The sequence below is a fragment of the Mycteria americana genome, chromosome 4 (genome assembly GCF_035582795.1).
Source record: "Mycteria americana isolate JAX WOST 10 ecotype Jacksonville Zoo and Gardens chromosome 4, USCA_MyAme_1.0, whole genome shotgun sequence".
Classification (NCBI taxonomy): Eukaryota; Metazoa; Chordata; class Aves; order Ciconiiformes; family Ciconiidae; genus Mycteria; species Mycteria americana.
Window position 1 is genome coordinate 38,897,690 of NC_134368.1, and position 12,594 is coordinate 38,910,283.

The following is a 12,594-nucleotide window of genomic DNA, read 5'->3' on the forward strand; positions in this document are numbered from 1 at the left end:
TAAATGTCATAATAGGAAAATAAACAACAGGTATAATTTCTTTTCTGAGAAGCAGACAGGTAGATTGAGATATATTACGTACTATGATAGTCTATAGTGTGTGCAAGTGAAACCAGCACTGGAATTAATTCCAGTTCCTTTGTTTTTTCCCTTATGACCTCTCTGCTGACAGCCTCAAAATCCCCTTAACTTTGCATATGTAGAATATGAGTGACCAGGACATATTTGGTACTCTGAGAAAGATCTGCCTGTTACCTGTTCTCCACATTAACTCCACCTGACTGCAGAAAGCTTCTGTGGCAGCATTTTTGTCCACAATCATAAGGTTGCTGCAGCCTCAACTATAAACTCAAAAAAGTAGCTCTTTCTATGGTTACCTGTTCTTTTCTGATAAACTTGGCACATTGAACACATTTCTCTGTAACACCAGCTTTTTGTGGGCTGAAACATATGGAGTTTAATAACATGGCATCAGATTGCAATTCTTAGCCTAGCCTTTCCTGTTCTGCTTCACATAATAAAGGTGACTCTTTCTGCTGCTTACCTTCAGTGGCTCTCACAGACAAAAAGAGGACCTTGTCAGAGATCATTTTCTAACAGATAAGCAAACCTTCAATACAAATATGATGTCTTCAAACATAAATTCCCCCTGCCCTATCCTTAGGTTTAAGGATGCAGTTTAACTGAGCAAAGACATTAAACCTGAACTATTTCCTAGCTTTATAATCAAGAAGATTAAGCAAGGCCACCACAGCTTTTCTGTGCTATTATTTAGCACCCTTGAATTATTTCACCTGCTGTTGGGAGTATTGCCTTAACAACAGTAAGCCAGAAAAGAGTAATAAATTAGCACTTCCCCACTTGGGTTGACTGGCTGATGTTTCAAGGGGAGGGAAGTAAAGACCTCATTAAAGTCACTTTTCTTCACCAGTAAAAACAAGTCAGGGTAGGGTAATACCCTTTGAGTCTTTCTGGACAGCAAAAGAAAAAAACCCCAGACTTTGCAATAGGGCCACTTACTGCAATATAATGATATCTGGACATTGGGATGTTGGGGAAGATGTGAGCATCTTTTTCTCATGCTCACCAGCTGATTTAACTCGCTGGAGGAATGAACCTGCCCCTAGGAGATTTCTTCCCAAGTTGCAGGCAACTCAGGGTTCCAGTTCTCTTTGTATCCTTGGGAATGTACGCCCGTCTCCCTTTCTGTGCCCCAACTCTCCCTCATGTATTCTCTTTCTGGAATCTATGGAAATTCTGCCCCCTTTCTCCTGTTTTTTTTTAGTAGGTTTGTTCCACCCACTGGGGGAAGCCAGGAAGAACCTGTCCTGCTTCTCTCCCCACTACTGCAAAGAGACAAATTATTTAAGTAGTAGGTCTGGATGGTGGGATGACTGAAGACAGACTGGGGCAAAACCATGTGATAAAGGGCAGGGAGTGAGAGTAATATTACAAGTGCTATAGTACTGTGGTTGTACCAGGCTCTAATTTAGAATTGTAGTACTAACGTATAACTGTAATGGGTGCTATAAAAATCATGTTCAGTTGGGAAAAAATAAACTGTTGCTTTTTCTATACCAGCTGGGAGAATTAAAAACCAGACAAGCCTTTACTAATTCCTGTGGATTTTTGAGCAACCTGATACATCACTAAGAAGGACTAGCTCATTACAAGATCTATATTACTGTTTGTGGTGTGAGACCTATAAAATCTAGACAGAAAAATGATTAATGGCAATAAATTCATTTTCAAAACTGGAAAAAAAAGTTGCCTTTTTTAATGAATCCAGAGTTATGAAGAAGCTTGTGCTTATTTTAGCCATTTTTCACCTGAATGTTGAACCTGAGGGAAAATTCCATATTTTCATAACGTGCAGAGTTGTACATGGTACTTTTACTGCCAGCCTTTATGATTAGTCTAGAAAATGCTGATTAAATCCCCCTTGATTTAAAAAATACCTTAGTTGAAATACTTTACCAGAATTAAGTTTAGGGGTTTTTTTTCCCCTCATCTGCTTGAACTTGAACTCCACTGCAGGAACTTGAATACATTGGCATATGGCCTTCCAGCAGTACTGTGTCCTCCTCTGGCTGTAGAAGTATCCTTCAGTGAACCACAACATATTTGCTTTCCCCAGCAATAGTGAAACCCGAAACATTTGAGGAAAGTTGTTGCTACCATCCCTTACTCATGCACACTAATGCCACAAAGCTTGGCAGTAGTATTTCATTGGCAAACTAGTAGCAAATTTAGTGCTTTTTAAAATTTCTATTAAATTACTTCAATAACCAGAAATATGCTTTGTTTACTTCCAACAGTTGATAAACTTGGTCACAGCCCAAAGTCAAACTGGAACTTGCTAACTCTATGCCTTAGTGGAAAAGATTTTTCTGAAGGCTTGGAAAAGCAGACAAAATTGTCATCAACCTAATCTTGTAAAAGTCTTCAAGTTGAACATAGCAGTCATTTTTATAGTTGTATCTCAGTTGTTGCCAATCAAGTACCACACTTCTGGTTCAGAGGCTACCCCAGCTTTATGAGTCATGATTAAAGATCACATCGCTACAATTGCTGTTGCAAAGTAGTCATTAGGCAGAAAATATTCACTAGAAAGTCAATGTTTCTTTTCCGTATGCTGTTTTTTTATATTTCTCTGTGTCTGGACAATGTAGTTAAACACCTAGTTCATACTACAGATTTAAAACAAAATGATCTGAATGATGATAGTGAAATTGTCCTTTTAGCCAAGCCTTGATCTGTAAGAGTATCTGCTCCTTCTGATCACTGGAGTCAAATTTGTAAAGTCTTCTCAGAGAATCAAAATAAAAACAGCCTAATAGGGTGTTCAGTCTAACTAAAACAAAGCAACAGCAGCATCCTTGTACACCAGAAGAGTAAAATAAAAAATTAACTAAATGCATGCAACATTCAGCTTTTTATTTGCATCAGTTAAAAGTGTAAAGCAATAATGAAATAAAGAAAATTTATCTTTCATTGCCTTTGCCCTATGGCTCACAGCAAGTGTGATAATGTCTTTCAGTGTGCATGACACTGCTTCTGCTCACTGTACATAACTAGGGAGAATGATACCCATACTAAACTTTCTGTTGCTAATTCTAATAGGCTGGCTTGATTTCTACTTAAAAATACCTATGCCCATATTTGTTATTACAGTTCCTCTTATTCAATCACTATCTAAGTCAACAGAGCGATCTTCTTCAAGACAGCTTGTGTTTATCACACTTCATGTACTTAAATCGTATGTCACCCAATTAAGTAAAGTCCAAGGAAATTCTTGATTGATTCTGAAGTTAACCATATGGTTAGCTAGCAAGTCAGCAGAAACTAAATTCATTACCAAATTCACTTTTATGTAATTATTATTAAATACTATTGTTTTAATGTTTGTTTTCTGTAGTCTTTGGTTGGCTTAAAATGGCAATGGTAATTTACTGGTCACTGTTTGTAATCTAACCAAAGCACACCAACATGTTGAAAAAGGGCACAAATCCCAAAATAGTTCAGAGAGATTCTTTTCTAACAGCTAGAGTGAAATAAAGCATGACTATGACATTATGTCATCCTGTATCTTTTATAGAAACTCTAAGAAGTGAAACCAAGCTGTTCCTTACTTGCTGCCCCTTGCCACCAGAATAAGGAGAAGGGCAGCGAAAAAAATAAACTAAGATTTTTCACAACAACCCCTAACCACTTCCACTCACTTCTCTCTCTTGTACGAACAGGAAAAGCTCAAACCAAACTAAAACAAAATTCAGGGAGTATTACTACAGTTGTAAAAGCAAACTCTTAGAAATGAGAATTTTCCTTCTTGGGCATCTGCATTTTGATATATTCTATATTTGCATGATCATATACTATTTTTCCACAGCTCTTCTGCCTCACTGAGCAAGGAATGTGCTCTGGGTGGGAATGAGGATCACTTAGTGAAGGGTGCTGTCACTTATGAGATCCCTCTCATATTTCTGTCAGAAGTTGCAAAATGTGTAATTAGGAAAGCAGATGTTATCAGAAGGGCTTTTTTAATTAATTAAACTATTGCTATGTAGAAATGGATTCCAGATCCTATTTTAGACTTCCTAGAGGATACTGCACATCCCCTAAAATGTATTTCTCACAGCTGGTAACGAGTGGTGTATTCCCTGTTTCTGGGGCCATGGAGCTGACTGTTGTCTATTTGAAGAATGATGAACAGTCGCAACTTCAAACAGTAAAGTGGCTGTAAGCAAGCTGTGTCATGAGCATATAAAGACCTATATGAAGCTGATTTTCCCCCCAATAGGAGTCAGCATCTTAAATTGTGTACAGATCAGTGGATTCTTTTACTTAAGTGCCTATGCTTGATGGACACTGAGGATTTTAGGCTTGGCCTTGTAATAATTTAACTGTCTGGATTTCTGACTCTTGCTGAAGTTTTTAACCCAAAGCTAGGTGCTTAAAATTCTCAGATTAATATTTGTATCTGTGAGGTAGGTAAAAGGGAAGCATTACCTTCTCGCTAGTTTGCATATGGATAGACAGACTCAACACTGATCTATAGATCCAGATAGAGTATATGTGGTGCTAGCACAAGAGCATGAGCTAGGTACCAAAATGTCAAGGTCTTATGGGGCCAGTTTCCTGTGCAATGCTTTCAGAATCAAAGTAGCGGCACACATACTCGGCCACATGGGCACAGAGAAGACCTTATTCATAAAACCGTAGGGAACTTGAGAAGTTTTAAGCACCGCAGTTGCTGGAGTAAGTGTGAAGAATCTATACTAGGATTCCTTGTGAATTCTTCTCTTTGCTTCCCAAGTCTTTCACCCAGCCCGATCCATCTGTGCCAGCTCCTATGAAAAATATGGATAATAACCTCCTACCCCATGGGTGGGTTTTGGAATTAAATTAATAATAATGTGTGAAACTCATACAATAGTGGTGAGTACCAGACAAAAGCTCTGGCAGAAAGTAATAACTATACTGAGTACAGACTTGGAACCGTGCACAGTCAAAAATGCCTTGGGCCACTCTTTGTGCCAGGATGATCCAACACAATATCAAAAAGCTGTTCGGTCATCCCAGCCTGCTCCTGTGGTCTGAATAAGGAAGGACCTGGAAAAAATAGTAAGGAATCACATAGCTAAAGACTGTAGCATATGATACGTAGAAAGCATCTAGCTAAAATTTACGTAGACAAACTTAATTCTAGTATTTGTAACTCCTGATCACTTGATTTTGGAACTTTAAATTTCTTCCACTGGGTATTTTTATCTAATAGATAATGTATTGTTTTTTAATACAGAGGACTTTGCTAGGTGGTGTACAGGAGCTTTATGGGAAAGCATACAGTCAAGAAACAGTTTAGCAAAGAACTTAAAATATCTTTAAGCTCATGAGCAACAACTTTTTTCATGGGACTTCTCAATACTGCAACTTCAATATTTATTTCAATATATATTTAAGCAGCCTAATAACTGAAGCCTGAAGAAGAGCTGTTCCCTAGTGCACTGTTTTTTTCTAGCGCTGCTCATACTGAGAGAAGGCAAGAAATGCGAGTAGAAGAGGGAAACGGAAAAAGAGATTATTCATATTTTGCTGTGTACTTAAGCAAACAAAAAAATCCCTTGGGTCAAAAAATAAAATCCAGAAATAATCAGTACACTGTAATGATCTTTGGGAATGCAAGAAATGGAACACAAGATGACAAGCAAAAAGACATGTTTTAAAAAACATTTTATAATCAAATATATAGTTTCAGCAGAATAAGTAATACTACATCTGTATTTCAGGGGTTGGATCTAAAAGCAAGTGTATTTACATTCCAAATAAACCCAAATAAGAATAAATATTAAAAAAAAATTGTAAAAAGTGTGCAATACTACTCGCACTTCATAACTATGTGAATCAGGGACCTACAGAAACTTCTAATTTCATTTCTGTCTCTGAACTCCCTTAGTCTTGGGGATGCAAATTTGGATAGACACTCTTGATTACTACATAAAATTAGGCTATAAAAGAAATTTTTTATTTCTGGTTGCTCCCCTTCTTAACAAAAAAATGACTTCTATTTTTTTTATTATAGTGAAAAAGAAGGAAAACACAAATGACATGGAAACATAGCAGCTGGGTAAAATAGTAATAACATTCCTGTTTGCTCTGAATCATTTGAACTGAGGCCTTGTGCTTTTCCTTTTTTTTTTTTAATTTTAATAAATTAGAATAGCAGCAACATCAGGAGAAGCATGAGATTTTTTTGGGGAAAAAAAAAGCTTCTCTTGATTTACCTGACATTTAATGTTTGTCTTTTACCTGCTTGCACAAAACAGAATTTTATACAGCTATGTTGTTTGTCTGTCATAGCACCCAGCGTTCTGCTATGACTACAAAGGCAGCTGGGGGCTATCTGGATCTTGCAGAGCTTCCTTTGGCATGTGATCTATGCAGTATAGAAACATTAGGATTTGTAGGTTTTGAAAATACTATGTACATTTATGATGTTACATGTTAAATGTTAACAGACAGACATTACGTTTCATTTGAAAGAAAAATAAAAGTTGACATATTGGATGCACCTAAAACAGAATAAAGGCAAATGTGCAGTAAAACCCCCAGTGTAAAACATGCATAAAAGAGGAATGAATGCAACAAAGAACCAGCCATGTTAATTGGTGTCTGTTGTCCTAAGCAGGCCTGTCCTTGAGCTTTCAGGATGTCACCTGTAGAATACAACAGGGGGGACTTACACTATTTCAGATGCAGTAGTGGACAGTGTTGTGGTGTCGTGTCTCACAGACAGCACTTACTCATGCTCCCCAATTGCCATTTAGATTGCATAGCATACTCAGTCTGTAATCAGCTAGCAGAAGTTGCAAGTGGAATCATAACTAATTTCTAGCTGTTTTCATTCATTCTGGGTACAACCCTGTACATATTCCCACAGGTTCCAGCTCTCCAATTAAAGCTACACAAGACGAAAGAGAAATCCTTGACCCTTCCTGTGTTCTAAGAAGCTGCATAAGAGCAAATAAAAAAAAAAAATACTTTAAAATAATTTATATCTTTGAGAACTGGCAGAAGTGCTGTATCAGTCAAACACATACAGGCTTTTACTCACTAGTCAGTGTAGTTCAAACCTGTTATATGTCAGATCCCACTTGAGCTGATACACGCTTATTGAGTTGTACAGCATCTGGATGGCATCACTGAATAAAAGTGGATATCATGCAGATTTGAGAGTTATTTGATGGTCAAAATTCTGGTATCTTATTTTTAAAAGGGACATAGTACTTAAGTACTTTTTAACTAACCTGGTAAGCTGGCTAAAAATTAATGAAGAAATCAGAGTTCTGTCAGGGTTCCCTTCTTGCTCTGCACACCACCAGGATCATCAGGGCATGATGAATATAGGTAATCTTGCCTTTGCAAAGGAGAGTAGTTCAAAGCACATTGGACAGTGCTGCTCATATTCAAAATTCACCCTGCAGACTGTTTTTTTTTATTGGCTGTTCTGGCTGTATTGGCTGAGATGAAATCAGAAGGCCACTTACTGCCATTTGATTAAGGATGATCAAGTATGTTAAGTTTGACTTTGATAATATCTAATTCGTAAATAAATCTATCTACTTAATTTATCAAAGACCAGAACTATTTATCAAAACACCATTTTGGTAGCCATTATAAATTCTGTACTTTAAGTATGTTCAGTTAGTTCTGCAAGAGTGACTACTTCAGTATTGTCCATCTAATTTTTTAGCTTATTTTAAGTGATATCCACAGTAGTAGAATCCATCCTACCATGGTAGCTAAGGTGATACTGTTCTTGTCTTTTTTAATTATTAGAGGTCTTTTAAGTTGTGCTGAGAAAGACTACAAGGATATTCAGTGCAGAATGTTACAAGACAGAAAGGTACAGAATCAAAGACTTGCCTGCAGGCACCAAGGCCCCTTGTTACAGCAGTTCTTTTTACTTGCACAATTAGAATACTTGTTTGAGCCTGATAAGATTTCAGTGCATATCACATTTGTTTCTATTTTATATTTATACCCTGTGACAGCACTATTCACATGGAAAACACAGGGCTCATTTACTCATGTCCTAATATGAATAAGTTGGTTGATATCTCTTGTGATAAACTGTTGTGCATTAAAATTCTTCCCCTTCTATAGGGTTATAATTATCCAATGAGAGAGGACATTGCTAGGATCTTTTGACATAGCAAGCATCTTATTTTCTTTAAGTGTCCTCTAAGGAAAAAAAAATCATTTTAAGGTGGAAAGAGATAAGAGAGATAAACAAAGAAAAAACTGAAGACATTCACATTAAGTTTAGACTTTCTCACCTTCTGAAAAGCACAGTATCTGCATATAAGACAACTTTGTTCTTCATATAGTAGTTTTCAGTTATCTGAAAATACATGTTCTAGTAGCATGTTCAAAAAAGGATATAATAGTAAGTTTCTGTTAAAGCTAGAAGAATTCTATCAGGGTAAAGAAGAAAGGAAACAAAAGAAGATGTACATTGCTAGTATGTGGTGTCATTAGCTGTGACAGGTCTTTAATTGTCACAGACAAGATCATAGAAGCTACTTATATCAGTTTTGTGGACTATTTACATACCAAAGACATTAGGACTCTTGAGTTTGTTTAAAAAAAAAATCTCATTAATGAATTCTCAAGTTTTAGGCAGAAAGCATATCCTAACGCAATTTTGACCTAAGTCGGTGATGCATAAGTGAATTAAAACTACCTAAAAGAAAAACTGGGAAATCCCTTTAGGAGAGGAAACACCAGGGTAATGTAGAACAAGCTGCGATGGACATACCTGTTTTTTGCTTCTGTGTGTGCAGGAGCTGTGACAGAAGGTGGCATTTCCCTCTTTTGATGATAGAGTGGTTCAAAAAGGAATTGTGAGTGGAAAAATGTTAAAGCAACTTAGTGTAGTTACAGTCTGGTAGTTGCCTAAAATTGTTATGTTACCACGTTTATGTAATGTTCTAGCAACTGCAGTGAGGCAAGGTAATGAATTTATGCAGGTGGGCCTGGAAGTTTTGGCAAGATGTGGTAGAAGCAATATGTGAACATTAGAGGATGTGTAGTAAAGATTCCTGAAGATGGCTACAAAGCTTTTTTCTTCTCCTTAGGTAGCTCATATATACAATATGTATCTTTCTATTAAGAGACAGCCAGAATGTACAGAAGAGATCAGGGTAACATGAAAAAGATGAGCATTTTTCTTTGAACCTCAGAGACTGGGATGCACAAAAGAAAGTGATGTTGGCAGGGAGAATGGGATGATAGGCTGGGGGGAAGGGAGCATCCAAATTCTGCTATCCTTTTTAGGCAATAATCTACACAGCTTCAGGGAGAAACAAACTCTTGAAAAACAGATTCTACCATGGAAGAAGGCAGAGGTGTGAACACAAGTGAACTGAAAGAACTGTGAAAAACTATGGAGGAACCAGAAACCAACAAGTCATAACCCCTGCAGATTTCAGAGATAGAATCTGTTACTGACATATAATCTTCATTACCTAAGGGGAGAATCTGAAAGCAATGCCACACACAGGGTGAATGTTCCAAAGTCTTCTGAGCTGTCTTTGAGACACTTTTACAAGGAAAACTTTGAGAGGCTTTTGGTGTCCTAGCCAAAGCTGTTACCACAACCACTGAAATAATGAAATCCATTTTATAATCTGTAGTTTACAGAGATAAAAGCAAAACAGTTTTCTGTGGTAACATATTTGCATATATACTTACTTCTTAGATTATTCTTTTGCTTCTTATATGTGATCCAGCGAGATACCCAACAAAATAATTATAAGAATGCTGGTGCCTGCATAAATTCCTATTTACTTAGAAGTCAGCAGGCAACCTCCACATTCAAATTTACACATCCCTCAACACATGATGTGTGTTGAGGGATCAGAATCAAATCAAGGCTCTAAGTCGCAGTATCAGAAATGGCTGAACAAGCCAAGTCTGTTTATCCACGAAAGTTAGGAAGAATGTGTGTTGCTAATCCAAAACTGAAAGAAACACTATAGAAAATAGATTTTGTTTGGGGGGAAAAGAAAGTTTTACATAATGTTATATTGTTTGCTGATGGAAAGCTACTTATTGTATAATTCTGATGTTTATACAGTGTGGCTTTATACTTCTGCAGTTGTCTTTTTAATAGGCTTTAAATGAATAAAATATGCTTTGCCACTACAGCACAGTGAAAGCTCCCTAAGTCATTATAGCCCTTAGAGAAATCTGAAAGAAAAACTGGATATGCAAGTTCTGTTTTATTTACAGTATAATTAAAGTAATTATTGTAGGTTACAGTAGTATACCTTTTATAATTCCGTAGCTGAAGTGAGATCTTGGATAAATAATAGCTATCCAGTGAACTGACTGGAGACATTATTTATTTTTACAGGCTATTGATAACCTTATAATTCACAAGAGAAGCAAAACCAGCAATTAGTTTGCAAAGGACATCAATAAATAGTCTAAATAAATAATGTACTCAGGTACAGGCTCAGTGGATATTTCTTTTATATAATAATAATACTAATGCATGTTTCCACACGCATATGCAAAACTACTTGATTTTTTAAACGTTGCTCTTACACAAGGTCCATGTGTTTCTGTTTTTAATTTTTAAATTGAATAGGTAACTTCTCCCTTGATGCACTTCTTTGTGTGTGTTTTTAATCACAAAAAGTTATTTTGTATGTGCTTGTGCCATAGAAATAATTTTCTTCTTTCATTTGCCTCTTCTGAAATGATTTTATCTCTGCAACTAACACAAACCTGGATTTTTTTCAAGTAAACATGTCCTTAGCATGAAACATACCCCCATATGATTGCAGTGAAATGACTCATATTTTTAGAGATAAGCCAAGGTATGAAGGTTTTCAGTGTCTGACAATAACTTACAGAGCACTTGCTATGAAAAGTTAATTATTCTAATAGTTATCAAACTAGAATAAATGAAAGGTTGCAGTATTTCCCTAGCCCTGGGGAACCACTGCAACAATACAGTTGATAGGGCTCTGGGCTGCCAGTGTATGTTGCTTTTTAGTTGAGGACCATTATACTCCAAAAAGCTTAAAATTCCACCTGATAAATGAAACAAATGAGACAGTTTTATAGAGGAACTTCTATAGTATTCAACTGAATTTCCCTAAAGATGAAGACACCAGCTGTTCTTTGGGTTGCAGAGAGGGCAACAAAAATGTAGATTAAAAAAAAAAAAAATCATCAGTCTTTTTCACTACCTCTATGGAAATGCTTCATCCTCTTTATTAGTTCTTATATTAAAATTTCAATGCTTCTCTGAATACTTGTTAAAATCTTTGATTGTAGCATCTAATGAGAATAGAAATAGAATATTTCTACATATTGTTCCCCTTTAAAAAAATATGTAGCTATTAAAATTTGATAGAAAAAATGTTTGTTTGTTTTTTTAGAAAGTATTTTAGAAAACCTAGGAGATAGGCATAACTTTTTATTTCGAACAGGTACTATTTAAGAATCAGAAAAGAGACTTCTGCCTTTGAATTGCTGAATCAAAACCATAAGAACATATTAACCTTGAAATATCATTCTCCAGCCCCCATTTTTATCAACACTGTGGTCATTGTTTCCTTCTCCGGACCATATCTATAAAATTCTCCACTTGGAGGAAAGCAAACTGAATTTCTATTCAAAAGGTGTTCAAACACAGAAGCCTTGATAGAAATTGCATTGACTTCTACAGTTCCTTTCTTTCAACTTAAGCAAAAAAGATTGTAGTCCAAGGACTTCTTTTCCAGGCCCTTGACAATTCAGTGCAAATTTGTGTTATCTTTGTTAAAGGAATGTCAAGGAGCCTTTTGTGTTTAAAAATGAGTTTTAATTTGATCCTGTTACTTATAAATCTTAATTAACTCATTTTTAGTCTTTTAATGATTTTTCTGCATTTACTAATTAGCATAAGTACAATAAACACAATTATATCCGTGTATTTATAGCCTACCTCTTGTTTCAGGGCCATCATCCTAGATAGGGTTACAGCAGTACAATCAGTAAAATCAAACCTAGGATTTCAGTTGTGTATCACAGGGGTTCCTGAATGGTATCTCTGACACTGCTACATTACTAAGTACATTCAGCCACTTTGTTTCAGCTTGTGCAAATGTCAAGCTGTTTCTGTTGAAGAATTTTTCCTCTGTTATGGTTTTCTGAGAAAGATTTACCTTATCAGGACAGAGGGACAACCAAAATACTGTGCAAACATAGTTCCTACTGAAATGCATGGATGTCCCAATATGAATGGTTAAAAATTTAAAGAACTATTTAATAAATCCTGAAGATATGGATAAAACTTCCAATTATCCCTATCTTATTTAAATATCCACCTGGATATGTAGTATCATTGTCATCCTGAAAATGCAAATCGGTTCTATGCATCTCAACCCTCTTGTTAAGCATTAAAACTATGCCACGCATTTTCTGGCTGAGCACATATTTGACACTTGGCACCTGCAGATCTCCTTATGCATAATCTCTTCTACTGTCCATTTTTCACTTTCCCAAAATCTTAGTTTTACTTGTGTTTTAAAAATA